At 43.0% G+C, this 17,444-nt stretch overlaps 1 long non-coding RNA gene across 3 annotated transcripts in view; it reads right to left on the bottom strand.

Annotated features, from left to right (window-relative positions):
* Positions 1 to 17,444, bottom strand: part of LOC106845780 (uncharacterized) — a 108,812-nt gene that overhangs the window by 49,948 nt on the left and 41,420 nt on the right. The window contains exon 3 of one of the 3 annotated variants that reach the window (XR_006512146.2): positions 8,489 to 10,155. The exons of the other annotated variants lie outside the window; for them this stretch is intronic. This is a non-coding gene — a long non-coding RNA (uncharacterized lncRNA). Of the gene's footprint in view, positions 1 to 8,488; positions 10,156 to 17,444 lie in introns of those variants that run through there. 3 annotated transcript variants of the gene reach the window in all.

The raw sequence follows: 17,444 nt of genomic DNA, 5'->3' as shown, positions 1-17,444 counted from the left end.
AGGACCTCCATCCTTTCTTACATTACATTTTCTTTTTTTTTTCTTCCCCCATGTGTTACATCTATTTGCATCATCTCTCTAAAGCTGTTACAAATAAATCCGCCGAGCCACAGGACCCATGACAGCAGTCACAAGGACCTTTTGTTTGTCATTGCAAATATTGGCTATCAGATAGAAGCACAGAGTGGGTGGAGGGTGCAGGACGGACCCATGATGTATGTTCCCAGAGTTTGGGAACTCGTTGAAATGGTGTTCGGGGAGGGTCGGGGGACTAGAAAGATAGACTATCCTGCTTAACTGCTCCTCATTTCTCATGCCTGATGATTATTAATTACATTTGTGCATTGATACAATTTGCTAGTTTTCTGAGTAGGCGAATCACGCTTAGTCATCTTGGCATTTTTAAATGTAAGTGAAAAATCACCCAGTGCTGCGGGCCAGAAGTGAGAAAGATAAATAACACCAGGAAGCCGGTCGTTGCCCGTCTGTCATAAAATTTCATTAGTTCTGACAGCCAGCACAACATAAGCAATGAATGAATGCTAACTATACTCCCTCGTCTGTCCACTCCCATAAGTCACCAGCGCTGCTCAGGCCAGTGGGGGTGCCACCTGCCGGGGTGTTGGGAGGAAGGGCACACAAGCCTCAGAGGGCCGCGGGATGGCCACTGTGCAGAAGGACCCACAAGGACGCAAGCTGAGCAGTCTGGGGTGAGGCAAGCGGGCTTAGCCTGACATCCACCCTCGGAGCAGGCTCAGGGCCTCCCTGCCCACGTGGGACGGCTCTCTTTTAGGACTCATTCGCTGAGCAAATATTTCTTGATACTTCCATGTGCCAGGCACAGCACTGAGTGCTGGAGATGCAAGAATCCATCCAACCAACGCAGGCAGATGGCAACAAGTGCCAGGAGGAACACGCATCAGGGCAAGGGGAGAGGCGTCCCTGGCCATGGCTGGTGAAGGGTAGTGGCAAGTGTCTCATTGAACATGGAGCCATGTGGGCATTTGAGTCCCGGAAGGGGCCAGCCTGGGAGTCCTGAGTCTCTTGTGGTGACCAACATAAATAAAGATAAAGGTGCTTCTGCCTCCTCTTCCCTTCCTGGGCAAGTCAGCCTTAAAGCTGTCGAGTGGGTCAGAACAAGGTCGGCATCTGTGCAGGGAGAGGGAAGCACAGTCGCCCAAGGGGGTCAGAGTCCAAGCAGGATGACAAGGGTGTCCCTGCAAGATGGTAGCCTGGCCTGGAGCGTCTGAGGCTGATGGCAGGTGTCAGGGACCCAGCAGGAGGAGGAAGGCATGCATTTGTGCAGGCTGTGAGCCTGGAGACGCAGGGTCTGAGCAGGGAGGAGGTGGTCCCCATGGAGGGGTGGCCAGGCATGGGTATCAGCCCCAGCAGGGTGAGGAGAGCATCCACTCGTAGGGCAGCCTGGCGTAGGAGGAAGAGAACCTCCACGAAGGGGCGTCTGAGCCCGAGGAGCGTGAGCAGGGCAAGACGTGGGGAAGACTCAGCAGTGAAGGGAGGGAGGGGAAATTGTCACATACAGCAGCACTGATTATAAGCAAACAAATTAGAAAATACTTTCTTACTCTCAGAGAAGGGAAGTACACATATAGGGAAAGGGAGAAAGCTCAAATAAACCCTGTGCTGTGGGACTGGAGTTGGAGGCATCAGGGTGAACACACAGTTTTCAGCTACAGAGATAGACATAAAAATAAGTAACGTGATGCACATTCCCTTGCCGTGCCCATTGAGGGAGCCTGGGAGCGAGAACACCCAACAGAGATAAATGTGCCTTTCTTTCTCAGGGGGTGGCTGAGCTGGTAACATAAACATTTAGAGATGCCTGTGGTATCTTTACCACCACAAAGGGAGAGGCTGCCTGGGAATGAAGCGGACACAGGAGGAGGAAAGTAAAGAGACAGCATCTTAGTGACATCATTTGAACCCCTGGATTCAACCATGCCTGAAGCCTATATTGTAAGCCTATATTCTTTCCTTCTTTTCTCCTTTCCTTCTTTCTTTTTCTTTCTTTATTCCTTCCTTCATTCTTTCTTCCTTCCTTTTGTTTCTTCCTTTCCTCCCTCCCTCCCTTCCTTCCTTCCTTTTTTCTTTCTTCCTTTCCTTCCTTCCTGCCTTCTTTCTGTCTTTCTGCCTTTTTTCTTTCCTTTTGTTCAACCCAGGGTTAGATGAGTTGTTGTCACTTGCAGTGGAAAGAGTTTTGATTATCAATACTCTCAACAGATTCCAGATGATTGGTTTTAACTCAATCACAGCCTCAAATATTAGGGGCATCCTAGTTTTTTTAAGCCATTTGCATATCCACGCGATCATTCATTTAACATATATGCATTGAGCGTCTACTACATGCCAGACACTGTTCTACGTTCTCAGGGCACATCAGTGAAAAAAATAGGACAAGAACCCCTGAACTGTGGGGTTGACATTCTAGCGGCTAAGACAGAAAATACACAATAACTAAATGAATGGAAGAGTATAAACGCTCTGTGGGGAAAGAAAAAGAAAAAGTAGAGCGGGAGGGTGACAGGTATTCCGGGGTAGGAAGCAGGGCTTGCAATGCTAAGCAGAACACAGCGTGAAGCTTACAGCTGAGCAAAGCTGCAAAATGAGGGAGTTAGAAGCTCTCAGGGAGAAGAGCATTCTAGAAGGAGGGAGTGGCTGGCGCAAAGGCCCTGAGGCAGGAGCAAATCTGGTGTGTTCAAGGAACAGAAAGAAGTCACTGTGGCCAAAGCAGCATGGGGAGAGAGCTGAGACAGATGGGTCACTAAGGGAAAAGCTGGGGCTGATCAGGTGAGACCTCAAAGGCATTTTAAAGAGTCAGCTTTGACTCTGAATGAATGGAGTCATCATCACGTCATTTTAAACAGAAAAAGGCATGGTCTTGGGTGGTGAAAGGACCACTCTGGCTGTTACGTTGAGAATGGATAAGGGGGTTGGGGAGGGAGGGCAAGAACAGAGAGAACGGGTCTGAGTAATTCAGGGGAGAGACGCTGGAGGCTGAGGCCAGGGTAATTGCAGGGAGGCATCAAAAATGATGGTAGGGTTTTGTGCCTGAGCAACTATAATGATGAACTAAATGGGAGACGCCACACAGCGGAGATTCGCGAGGAGCAGAGCAGGCATCAGTCCGAACAAGCTGAGTTTGGAATGCCTATTTCACACCCAAGTGGAGATGTTGAGTAGCAGTTGGACAGAAGAATTTGGAGTTCCAAAGACAAATTAGGGTGATTTTACTTAACTTTTGCAAACTTTTACAAAATTAGCTGATATTTAACAGTTCATTTGAGGATCAACTTCTAGGTACAATACCATAAAGATCAAGCCGAACATCTCAAAACCTTGGCTTGTAATCCCCAATGCTGTCGCCTCCACTAGCCCTGTTTCTATGCCAGTGGTTCTCCGAGTGTGGTCTGGTCCACCCTGGGGGACTCTGAGACCCTTTTGGGGTACCTGCGAGATGGAAATTAGTTTCATACTACTAAGGCACTAGTCACCTTTTCCGTTCTCACTCTCTCGTGAGTGCACAGGCAAGGTCCTCAGAGGCTGCGTGTGTGATACCACAGTAAACGGAATGCAGGAACAGATCAGAGAACCCTGCCATCTTCTACGAAGCTGTGATATTCTGAGAAAATAAGAAATACACATTTGGTTCGCGTCTCCAGTTCTTGGCACCAAATTTTTTTAAATCCTTGGGATTTCCAGGGTGATAGGGATGAGAGGAGTATATCTCGTTACTCATAATGAGCACCTTTCAAGCGTACCTGGGCTACACTGATGAGGTGACTCTGGTGGGCCCTTATTAACTTCAGGATGGGGGCTGGTGGCCACAGGAACTGACCATGTGATTAGAGGGTTGGGACTTTTAGCTCTACTCCCTGACTTCCAGGCAAGAGAGAGGGGCTGGAAATTGAGTCGATCGCTAATGGCCAATGAGTTAATCAATCATGACTAATGAAATCTCTATAAAAACCTCTAAACTATATGGTTCAGAGAACTTCTGGGTTGGTGAACACACGGAGGTGCTGGGAGGGTGGCGTGCCCAGAGAAGTCATGGAGCTCCATGCAACCTCCTCCCCACCTTTCCCTATGCATCGCTTCCATTTGGCTGTTCAATTGTATCCTTTATAAAAAACCAATAAACACAGGTGAAGTGTTTCTCTGAGTTCTGTGAGCCATTCTAGCAAATTATCGAACCCGAGCCCAGAGTCGTGGGAACCGATTTATAGCCAGTCAGTCAGAAGTATGGGAGGCCTGTGACTTACAACTGGCATCTGCAGTGGGGGCAGCCTTGTGGGACTGAGCCCTCTGTCTCTGGAGGTCAGAAGTGTGGCCCATTAAGTTGACGGGATCCTCCTTAGGCGCTCCACAGGCGGATAGGCACATGAGGCCCAGGAAGCGGGTCCTCTTCATCCCGGCCGGGCCTGTCACAGGCCTTCTTTACTATTGGTGGCGAAACGACCTGGACCTTCTACATTCACCCCACACATTTTCCCACACCAGTGTGGGCTTGTTGCCATGACAGCATTGTCCTGCTTCCTATCCAGAACTTTCCACTTGTGCAGTGATCATTTTGTAAACTGTCAAGCATATCTCACACACACACACACACACACACACACAGAAAGGCTGGATATAAGAGAAAAGAAATTCAAATATGAAAATCAAAGAATTTAAGAAAAATAGGAATGCTAAATTTGAATTTGAGATATTGCTATGAGCCCTGTGAAATAATAGAACATATATAGATTGGTCTCTGTTCCCGGTTCCTGGCACAGGGCTCCTAAAACTCTTGCAATTTCCTGAGTGATAAGAGCACTATGAGCATCTTTTGTTCTAATATTTAGTCTTTGCATCAGTTCCTGACACGGAGATCCTAAAACCCTTGGAATTTTCTGGGTGATAGGAGTGTCTTTTGTTCTAACAAGGTGACTCTGGAGGGGCTCCTGGACGGCTCCTGGATGGGGGCTCGTTGCCAGAAAGACCAAGCCACGATGAGAAGCTTGGGACCTTTAGCCCCACCCTACGTCCTCCGGGATGGGGAGAGGGGCTGGAGATTGAGTTAATGATGGATGATGCCTATGTGAGGAAGCCTCTATAAAGATCCTGAAAGTACAGGGTTTGGACCTTCCAGGTCAGTGGACACGCCTACCCGCTGAGAGGATTGTGCAACCCCACCCCATGGAGATGAAAGCTCCTTCACTTGAGACCCTTCTGCTTCCTCGCCCTATGTATCTCTTCACTGGCTATTCACTCATACTCTTTATTATATCCTTTGTTAAAAAAAAAAAAAAGTAAAGGTGTTTCCCTGAGTTCTATGAGCCATTCTAGCAAATTATCAAATATTAGGGGGCAAGTGTGGGAAACTCAATTTAAGCCAGTTGGTCAGAAATTCAGGGGACAACCTGATACTTGCAGTTAGTGTCAGAAGTGGGTTCAGTCTTGTAGGACTGAGCCCTCAAGTTGTGGGATCAGATTCTAATTCCAAGTAGTGTCAGAATTGAAGTGAATTATAGGACACTCGGCTGGTGCCGTAGACAATTACTTGCTGTGTGGAAAACCCACCCATCTGGTGCAGAAGCATTGAGAGCGCGTGAGTAAAGGAGACACACAGGCGTGTGCTTCCCCAAACAAGCCCATCGGGCACAGGCGGGGGCACTTCCCAGTCTGTTCTCTGAGAGAACCTGGGAGCACTGGCACCTCAAAAGCAAATACGGGGAGCGCCCAGATCCTGATTTCTGACAACCATCACTAACACAAACCAGGGCTCCTTAACAAAACGCTCAGGGCAGGAGCCCAGAAGGTGAGCTGAAACCTGCTGCGTCAGAAGGCGAAGATGGGTGCAGGCCCACGAGGCCGGAGGGAAAAGGCCACGGGAACTGCCCCAAGAGGCTCCGTGGCCATGCTTAGAAGGATTAGAGCATCAAAAGAGTAATGACTGCACTTGACTAAATAAAAATCCGTGATTCCAGACTGGTAATAATAGAGAAGAACAGAAAAATTACTCCTGGCTTAGATGATAAAAATATGAAAAAAATGAATCTTGCAGAAATCAGGACAGTGGTTGCCTATAGAGAAAGCGGGAGGGAGCTGACTAGTAGTTAATACAATTCACTTTGTTTACATTTTTTGCAGAAGTTTCTGTATGTGTCATTTTTTCAATCAACGAAAAAACAAAGGACTTAAAACTGCCACAAAATAAAAGAACATCAAAAGAAGGCTGGAAAGATGAAACACCAAAATGAGTTACCTACAGTTGACAGAATCACAGATGATTTTAAATTCTCTTCCTTTTGCTTTTCTTCTTTTCCTAATTCTCCACAATGAGTATGCATCACTCTAGTAACGTGAAGACAAAGCTATGCTGTAACCTACCACACGTGTAATGTGCACGATGTTAGCAGAGCCTGCACAGAGTAGCACAAGGTGGAATCTGTCACTTTTATGATTTAATTATAAACATCTCCATTTTTTCTTCCTTTTACTTTCAAAGAGATATTGTAGAAGCAGAAATTTAGGTACAGATGGCTAGATTAGGCACAACTCTTTGATTAATGCACTCGGAATTCTTGATACAGATCTGAGTTTCATCTCTAAAACAATATGAGTGAAGAAGGGATGAAAATGTATGAGGTTGGACTGCAAAATAACTAGACTTGAATTTTTTCAATACCAGAATATATCCCAAACTCCTCTTGAGTTCTTCAGCGTCAAAGTCACGTTTCTTAAGGAGCTTCAATAACGTAAATCTTTCAGCTTTGAGAGAAAATTTCATTTTTGGAAACAACCAAAAACCATCCAAAGCCACGTCTGATGAATAAGGTGGTTGATTGAGCAGGAAACTACTTTGGGGTTAAAAATGAGGTGCAATTGTTGAGTGATGAGATAGAAAATATAAACTAGCTCAGAGGTAATTCCAAAGTGGAATTCTTTAGGCATTTTGAGGCACTTTTGTGAGAAAAAAGAAAAGTAAGCCTCCCCAAGTGAGTGTTGTGAAAGAACACCCATTTATCATCACCATGCCCTGTCCATTTCTCTGACCAAATGAGGAGATAACAGTCTCAGACCCCGTATGTGCTGAGCCCTTCCTAATCTCCCCCAAGGAGACCTCTCACTTCGCACAACTACGTGCCCACTCCCACTTGACAAAATGGTTTGAAATTCTGTCTCCTCCTCACAGAGTTGAGTTCAATCATCTGTAATGGCCCATTCCTCCCCATTTTGTTTTAATTTGGGGATGGGCATCCTGATCTGTCTGGACAGAATCATTAGCCAATTATTCCAACATCTTCCATTCTCTGAATCCCTGTCTCATCAACTAAGTGTTAGATACTCTGGAGGAGCCATTATCTCCTCTTAACTAAAGCCAACCAAAGGACTTGTAAGAAGTCTCTGGGTTGGGTTCCTCTCTTCCTAAGATAAATTTTTCCTCCTAGGGTCATCTTCTACCTAGAGGCTTCTCTCTGTGGAGCTGAAACCTGGGGGCCGGAGAAGCTAGCATCATTCATGTCAGAAAGTGCCTCTTTCCAGCTTTTGACTTTGAGAAATTCTTTCTATATTAGAAATCCAGGCCACCAACATCTCAGGATAAGGGTCCCCACAGGATGCTCTGAGGCAGCAGGGGACCCAGAAGTCTCGGTCCCACAGCCTTCTGGAATCTCTTGAGAAAGTGAACCGGGGTCCTGGAGGGGGCTGAGCTGAACAGGATAAGATCAATCTAGGTCCTGAGGCTCCAGCACCTTAGTTCCATAAATTTTCCAAAGCAGAATATCATGACAACAGCAAGTTGACACAAAATAGATAAATCTCAGCCTAAAACTCCAGTCCAGCTTTAAAAAAATTGTTTCAAAAAATAAAAGGAGGGGCCGGCCCAGTGACCCAGCGGTTAAGTTCGCACCATCTGCTTTGGCGGCCTGGGTTTTGCCGGTTCAGATCCTGGGTGCGGACATGCCACGGCTTGGCAAAAGCCATGCTGTGGTAGGCGTCCCACGTATAAAGTAGAGGAAGATGGGCATGGATGTTAGCTCAGGGCCATTCTTCCTCAGCAAAAAGAGGAGGATTGGCAGCAGTTAGTTCAGGGCTAATCTTCCTCAAAACAAGAAAAAATTTTAATTAAAAAATAAAAATAAAAAGAATGAGCGAGGAGCGTAAGATGGTGAAAGCCACATTGACTGCACATTTCCTTAAGCAGACCGTATGCACTGTTGGTTGAACACGGTTCAATTTCAGCAAACAGTATTAATTTCAAAGGCTCCCTTTTTTGTCAAACTAAGTTTATAAACACAGCTATTTGCTAATAAATGTAACCTTTAAATCACATTACTCCAAACACAGACTTACTCTTTGCGCAGGTTGAGAGGTGGGGAGATGGCAGAGAACGCCTAGAGAAAAGCCTCGAAGGAACCATGAGCGGCCTCTCCTCAACCACTCAGACCTTAGACAAACCTCCAAGGACCCATTTCCGCTCAAGACTTCACCAGTTCTTCCATTTATTTAACAAATTTCTCTTTAATCTCTTGAGTACCCACTGTACACAAGATGCTAGGTGAATATAGTAAAGATACAGAAATTCATAGGACACAGTCATTGTCTTCAGCAACTGCGTGTGCAGCCATGAGACACTCTCACAAACAGTATTAAGCATGGTAGCACCTGGGAAGCACGGCAGATAAGGCCTTTGGATAAAGTCACTCTTCGAAGGGAAGAGATCCATCTCCCCTGTGATGAAATGGACAGGAAGGCTTGGAAGAAGTGGACTTTTGAGTTGGTCCTGGAAGGATGGTTATTATTTTGGAAGACAGATGACTTGGAGATCATTCCAAGAAGAGCAAGCAACATGAGTGAAGCTGAGGAGCAAGGAGGAGGGGAGGGGAGTGCATTTACTATTTATTAAGCACCTAATGTGCAGGGGGCATTCTGCTACCTCTAATGGGAAAAAAAGTAAAGCAATTTTGATGAGAGCAGATTGTTCAATTATTTAAAAAGGGAAAGTTTGTAAACGTAAATAGCTGTGGTGTTGGAACTGCATAACGCAGGAAATGGTGATCACACCACAGTCAAATACCACTTAAGAGACTGCAGGCTCATTCAAAGGCATTATTGGGCCTGTGACCCAAAATGTAGGGGGAGAGAGAGAAAAAGGCTGGAAAGGTAGTAGAAATAATTTTAGGAAGTGTCTTGAATGCCCACATTAGAAACTTACAGTTTGGGTTGAAGACGTTGGGAGTCATTAGGCGTGTGAGGGTGGACATAACTCTAAGTGATGTTTGGGAAATTAATACAGCAGCAAAGTGGGCACGTAGATACACCAAAACGAAGGGATATCGAAGAAAGGTCAACCAAGTGGGGTTTGGACGTGGGCTTTTGTTTGACATTTTTGTCAGGTAATGTTCTCTTTACTTCAATTTACTTTCAATTCCACTGAAAATTCTATTATGGCATTCCGCATTTCCTTTCATCATTTCCTTAGCTCTGTCAGCAGTCTGTTCATTTCAGTCTGCTTATTTCCCATTCCTTTTCTTTTCCAAAATGTATTTCTCCATCTCCTGAGGATAATAGTGTTCTCAGGTCTTTACATTTATGGGCTAACTTCATAACAGCCCTTAAGTAACTGCTCTCCAGTGCTTATAACAAGGCCCCGCACCTGAGACAGAGCCCGTTACATTACAGGTCCCTAATAATTATGTCTTGTTAAGTGAATCCCATTTTACATACGAGAAAACAGAAGCATGTAGAGGTTAAATAATTTTCCCAGGTTCACACTACTCAAATTCTGGAGCTGGGCTTCCGACTCTGATGGGAGAGTCTGGTGTTCTTATCACAATTCTTGTCACAATTGTTTATCTGTTTCAAAGATATTCTTATTCTCCTTCTTGTATATGATCTCTCTCTTTCTTTTCGTTTATTGAACCTTTTCATCAGCCTGGCTTGGCATATACCAATTCTTAGCACTTTATGAGTCAATCATCCAAAAATTTCTTAAATATTTCTAGAGCTCAGTGAAACATTGTATCTTAGTTCTCAGATTGGGAGCATTCAACATATTTTCACACTTCTTTGTACTGAAAACATCTTGAGTTTGGTGCCTCCTTTTCTCCAGACAGTTATCTCATAAATGGTCTCTGGGTTTCTGGGTTATCACACCTGGAAATATGAGAACCAGAAAATCACTGATTGAGACACAAATAACAGATGGATTGCATCATAAAATGGTGACTGAGAGGAAATTGGTTGGAATTCCAGCTCCTGTGTGTCCAATATACAACAGAACACACACACACACACTCACCCAATCTCTGTCTGCAATTAGTCTTCTGCCATTGCCTTTATGATAAACCATCTGTTTCCTTATCCCTGGCTGTGTGTTTAGCACTCTTGAGTCCTTAAGTACAGGACTATTACATTATTGCATAAGTTTTTTAAGTTTCTAAGGGTTCTGGCAACGTTATGAGTTCTTGGTATTTGGTATTTATTCTTCACCGATAGATTGTACGATCTTTGAAGCTGAGAAGCAGATTTCTTTCCTATAACAATTTCCCTTCTATTTCCCCCCAGCATATGCATATATGGGATATATATATATGGGAGCATATAGGGGATGCTAAATAAATACCACACACACACACACACACACACACACACACATGCACACATGCACACATGTGGTAGCGACCTGCTCCCTTTCAAACACCAGTTGTATAAATTGTATTTTGGACCTCGATTTTCTCCTCTGTTGACTGACTGTCTTGTAAAAGTTTCATTAGGAAGAAAGTAAATGCCTCAGCTTTCTATTTAATTTCACATTCTGCAAGAAGCAGCTTTCTTTATTTCGAGCCCATTGGAACCAAGGACCATATATGCCCTGGCTCTTTCACAGGATTTTGAAGACTGAATTAGACAGTCCTATGGCAAGCAAGCAAGATTATAATTGTGTATATTAATCATAAATGCAACTATTGAGCATTGAGGGTGTGTCGGATAACATGGGCACTACAGATAAACATTGGATGCAGTCCCTCAACCCTATCTTAGACTTAGAAACACTTAGACTTATCCAAGGAAGAAAATATAACAAACCTAAGGTAAATTACTTATGTGAGACTGTGAATTATAATTGACAGATAAGTAGGTCAGACGATGGGGATTATATGAAATCAAAAGAATGCTTGCTATGGGCCAAAATGATCTAAAAAGGCTTCACAGAACTGGGACTTCACCTTATAGCATGGTCATATTTCAAATCAGTAGGAGGCAGAGCTTTACCTGGCTGTTTCCTCCTCCTGGAATGTAGTTCTTTGCATGGCTGGCTCCCTTGTGTATTCAGAGGGCCCAGGCTGTCACCTCCTCAGGGACACCTTCCTTACCTGCTAAATCTGGAACAGTCTCTTTTTATCCCCTCATTTAGTACCTAGTTTCAAACCTCTCTGTAACACTAACTATCTGATGTTTTTCATTGTTTTTGCTTATTTATTACCCATCTTCCCTTTCTAAAGTGTAAGTTCCATAAGAGCCGTGACATCATTTTGTTCTGTGTTCCCAGTTCCTTGAAGATTGCAATAGGTGTTCAATAAAATATTAGAGAGATGCATGAATGGGTGGATGGTTAAATGCGTCGTGAAAACAGCAAGAGAAAAGGTCTGGAAGAGTTAGAATGCAAGGAATAAGCCTGACAAGGCGACAATTCCATGCTCAAGTGGAGACACTATATGAAGGAGCAGCAGGAATAAGATTGCCTGGTAGTAAAATGAACAAGACATATAAAAGGCAATTCACAAATATAGAACCAAAATATCAAAAAGGCATGTGAAAACACACACAACCTTATTGGTTATTAAAGAAACGTGAATGAAAATAATTAGACTAAAATTGACAACATTTAAAATTGACAAAGATGTTTAAGATGATAAAGCCCAGAATTGGCAATATTTTTCAAATTCAGCACTATTTCTGGAGGAAAATATGCATCAAATCCTTAACAATCTATATATCGGTTGACCCAGCAATTCTATACTTAGAATTTATCTTAGGAAATAATTAGGCAAAATTGAGTTTCAGGAATGTGAATCTTAGGATTGTTTATAAAAGTGAAAAATTGAAAGCTGCATAAATGTGTCACAATGGGCAATTAGTTTAATGGATTATGGTGTGTTCATGCAACAGAATACTATGTATCCATTAAATAGGACACTTTAGGCGTCAAAGATGTTCATGGCAAATCACTTAGTAAAAAAGTCACTCACAAAATAGTGTGAATGGCATGGTCTCAATTTCATACAGACAAAACAAAAATAAAATTTTATGCATTGAAAGGAAATTGGACTTCTAGGACCAAGATGGTCCCGTAAGAATTATCTGCTATATCTGCTAAATCAAGTGGCGTTTTGTAGTTCAATGAGAAAGTTCAGTGTAATTAGTGATGGGTGTAAAGAAAACTAAGCAAACACCAATGGGAGATGATCATTAACTCTAGGGAAACAAAAACTGTGTGATAAAGGAACAATTGCTTTAATGTGCAACATGCTCAGCTGTGAATAATATTTGCAAGCCTTAATAATGCAAACACTGATGTCAACAAAAAGTGTGATACGACCGTCCTACAGAAAATGGGCGGGGCAGTGCATGTGTGAGTTGTGTAAGAAAGCGAAATTCCCTTTGCCGGTAGAAGAAAGCCAACGATAACATCTAACATAAAAGTCCATAAGTAACAGTAAGAAGATAATATTTAGAGATATATGCCAGCATAAATAATAAAAGGACCGAAAGCAGGCAGTGGGGCTTAGGGATGGGATGTGGCAGTCTTCATTATAAGCTCTATTAAACTTTCCAGTTAACGCGTGCCTATATTGATTTGATTTAAAAATTTCAAACTGAAATAAGAGTTGGGATTTTGACAGAAATTATTCTGATTTTCTACTTAATCCGGATTCAGTAATGCACCAGATTTTACTCTAGATGATTAAAAAAATATATCAGCTTCCAAATTAATTGCATGCCTTCAAACAAAGGTTGGGGTTCGTTCTTATTTACTGTCTTAGTCCATCCATTTGGGCTGCTGTAACAAAATACCGCAGACTGGGTAGCTTATAAAAGACAAAAATTTATTTCTCACAGTCCTGGAGGCTGGAAGTCCAAGAACAAGGCACCATCCGTGTCAGTACTGGTGAGGGCCCTCTTCCTGTCATTGCCGGATCTTCACCTTGTGTCCTCATCTGGTGGAAGGAGCTAGGGAGCTCTCTGGAGCCTCTTGTAGGGCATAACTCCATTCGTGAAGGATCCACTCGCATGATCTAAGCACCTCCCAAAGGCCCCACCTGCTAATACCATCACATCGGGCATCAGGAGTTCCATATAGCAATTTGGAAGGACACAAAACATTCAGGCCACAGTACGTGCCTATCTATCAGTTTACGAATTGGTGTTCTATGGTAATGTTTACAAAGATAAAATGCAGTAAGAAGTGAAGCACTTCCCCATTCTTGGGGATCCAAATGAGTCCTAATGAATCAGACCAGAATCAATAAGGCTCTTCCCGCAGTAGCAGATTTAAGAGTCTGAAGGGTCTCTAACTGCCCCCAAATCCCAACCTAACATGACCTTTGCTTGCCAAGGTCATGCGCCTCTCACTAGCTCAGAACATCCCAGCTTCTCCAGCAGTTGGACCAAAAAAGGGTACACATGGTGGTAATAGAGCAAATAAATAGCAGTGTAAGAAACATTATATCAGTTCCACAAACATTCCTACTTTAGAGCAAGCAATGTGCTGGGCTCTAGAGAGATCTGATTAGGAGACACGTCAATGATTTCAATACATTGTGGCAAGTGCTGAAAGAAAAATACACACAAGACTTGGTGGAAGCCCAAAGAAGAGACACAGCTCTAGATGACTATCTTGAAGAAGATAAGATTAAGAATGAAGAGATTAAGGGGCCAGCCCTGTAGCCAAGTGGTTAAATTCTTGTACTCTGCTTTGGCAGCCCAGTATTTCGTGGGTTCAGATCCTGGGCACGGACATGGCACCACTCGTCAAGCCATGTTGAGGCGGCGTCCCACATAGTACAACTGGAAGGACCCACAACTAGAATCTACAACTACGTACTAGGGGGCTTTGAGGAGAAGAAGAAGGGGAAAAAAGAAAAAGAAGAAGATTGGCAACAGATGTCAGCTCAGGTGCCAATCTTTAAAAGAAAAAAAATGAATTAAGAAATCAACAGTAAGGTTAAGAGATTAAGGCAGATTTAGAACTGGACCCTGGGCCAGACAGATCTGAACTTGGAACCAATGGTGGAACCAATGGTGGAACCCAGCTCCACCATTTATGGAACCAATAGTAAATCACTTAATCTCTCCAAGCTTTAGTTTTCCCCTCTGTCAAACGGGGTTGGTAAGTGTAGTTCTAAAGATTGGAACAATATATGTAAAGTGCATAGTGAATAACAGGCACTCAAAATTTCTTCTTATTTCGATCATTGTTTCATATATTTGAAGACTGCTATCATGTAGAACGGGATGGAGGCTTCTTGTCTTTCCAGAGGGAATAGACACTGCTGTGCTTCAGAGAAAAGGGCCCTGGTTCTCCTCCCCAGACACAGTCCGAGGGCAAGAGTAAGAGATCTAAATAGTCTGTAGAATCTTAGATCAGAGAAGACACCGGCCTTATTGTTTGGCTGGGGGGTAGGAATGTGGCAATATTCAGAGCAAAAATTTGGGTGTGGAATGTCCAGGAAGAGGAGCTTTAGACATCTCCCCAGTTTTTTCATGTGCCAACTCACCATATAAGCAGTGAGGGAATTTGTTGCCTCCCAAGAATGGCACTGAAGCATGGAGAGAGTATTAATCCTTTAGAGGACACAGAAACAGAAATGGGGAAAATATTCTTGGTTACCCAAGTTAATCAAAGACCCAGAAGCAGGTGGGGTGATGGATGTCAGTGAGGACCCATGATGTCCAGCACAAGAACCATCGGTCCATCAGAACTCAGAGGAACCCTTGGGGAAAGGGGAGGTCCTGAATTGACAATCACCTAACAGAATGAGAGCCCAAAACAGAAATTTAGGTTGAATTGTAGAAAAATGAATCAAATTCTTTTTTCATAGCAGAGTTTGTGGGCTGACATTCATTATCCGTTACATTCAATCTTAAACTCTCCAAAGCATTCTGAAGCTCCAACAGCCTTGGGAATCTCCCAAGAATTTATGCTTTGAAGGAACAGAACCTCGCTCTTGTCAAGGGGGAGACCAAGTCCTAAGAAAACATGAAACCAAGGTAGATACCAGAATGCCAGTTTACTAATTTAACTGTCACATTGGGCAGAGATATAACAGCTTATCAGCACAGACTCTCCCTGTGGTCAATCTAGATGGGAGCCATCTATTATAAGAAATCACTCTCATTACAAAGACAAGAAACACGAGAAGTCAGCGTGGTCGGTTCGTTCTCCGTGGATTGGCCAGCAGTGTTCCCGTACTGAAAGTCCCTCCAAGAATTCAGATTGTCCATAGCAATAGTCACAAGTCTTAGGGTGGCATGTGCCTTTCTGCCCGTTTGCCTGGTCTTGTCTCCCACCGCTTCCCTCACGAAGCCCCTGCTCCAGCACCATGGAAGTCCTGACAAGACACACAGTGAGGTGTCTGCACCTGCTGTTCTCTCTGCCTGAAGAGCTCTTCCTCACGCTAAGGAGCCTGAAGCTTCCTACTCCTTCTTCAAGACCCAGTTCAGCATCTAAGTTAACTAATATTTTTTCTTAACATATTGAAGATCTGATTTCACTGATGCTGGCTTCTCCTGCTGCCACGGAGAAGTCAGGCATCGGTCTAAACAGCAGCTTCTTTACAGGTGGTCTGTGTCTTCTCTGTGGCTTCATTTAAGATCTTGTCTTTGACTTTAAGTGTTCCGTAGTCTCACTATGGTACGTCCTGGCAGGCATTTCTTCTTACATATCCTGTTTGGAACTTCTTCAACTTCCTGGGTCTCAGAATTGGTATCTTTCATCAATACTGGTCATTTTTTATCCATTATCTATCCCTTCAAATATATTTTTTCTTCTCCCCAAAGGCCCCCAGTACATAGTTGTATATCCTAGTTGTAGATTACCCCTTCAAATATTGACTCTCCCCTCTCCCTCTTCATTCTCTCCTCTCCTTCTGGAACTCTGATTAAATATTTTCTATCTCTTTTTACCTCTGTATGTAGTCTAATACTTATTTATATACGTTTTCTGGCTCACTTCTTCTCTCTTCTGGGTCTTATTGGTTGTGAAACTCATATAGTGAGTTTTAAAATTTCATTTATGATATTTTTTATTTCTAGAAGTTTTATTTGTGTTTTCAAATCTGCTTGAGCATTTTCATAGTGTCTTGTCCCCTGCTCGTAAGTTTCATCCCTTATTTCTTTAGATATGCTTATTTGATCATCTGTCTTTGACAATTCCAATATCTAAAATCTTTTTGTGTTTGATATTGGTGTCTGTAGTTTCTGCTGCTCTCACTCATAGCAACTTGCTTCATTGTTATTTTGGCATTTCTTATATAAATTACTATCTTTTGGAAGTTTTTCCATAGAAATTTCTTGAGGTTTAATTTAAGAGTGACTTCCTTCAGAGAAATCCTCCAATGAGGATTTGTGTTTTTGTCTGCCCGATGCAAGAGGGCACAACCAACCCAAGATCACTTTAAATCAAATTCAGGATTGAGAATTTTTCAGAGATTCCACTTAGTATAAATTTGGGCTACAAAACAGTGTGAGGAATTGATGAGTGTAGACACGGTTTCAAGCGGAATTTTTTTCTTTATTCAGCATATAGTTTCAAGACAAGAAACTTTCCCTCATGCCCCTTGGGTGTTGAGATAATTCCTAATTCAGTTTTACATGACTAGCCTTGGGGGAGGGTTCCAGCTTTAATGATGGGGTTTCCTCTTAAACTGCATCTTGGGCAGCCCTTAAGCCAGGTCTTCTGCCCCCTTGAAGCTGTGAAAACAAAGCTTAAGGTCACCAAGATTCAGCCAATAACCTTTAGTACTCTGCTTATCTCCGTGGGTTTCTACTTTCACTTAATTTTGACCTGTAAAGAATCCTTATTTTTATAACAGCTTATCAGTATGGGTGTTTAAATTTTTTATTGCGTTTTGGGTAGCATTTTGGTTTTCAGAGGAACGATGGGTCAGAGCCTCAAGTCTGCCATACTGTGAGAAATAGAAGTCTGAAATTATTTGTTTTCACAACTACCTTGCCCGATATTGAACTACTTGTGAACAAGGGAGCACGTCTTGCTTATCTATCACCTGTTGCAGTGTAAGGAGCTCAGTAAGGGTTCGCTGATTAAAAAGATAATAAATATAATTTTCATTAAAGCACTCATACAAAGGGATACAATTTTATTTTCTTCCATAATCAGAAATTTAATAAAAGAGTAATGTTCTTCAGGTTTTTCTTTTAGC

This window comes from Equus asinus, chromosome 13, assembly GCF_041296235.1.
Source record: "Equus asinus isolate D_3611 breed Donkey chromosome 13, EquAss-T2T_v2, whole genome shotgun sequence".
NCBI lineage: Eukaryota > Metazoa > Chordata > Mammalia > Perissodactyla > Equidae > Equus > Equus asinus.
The sequence above is the reverse complement of the archived record's forward strand: the minus strand, read 5'-3'. Positions and strand labels throughout refer to the sequence as shown.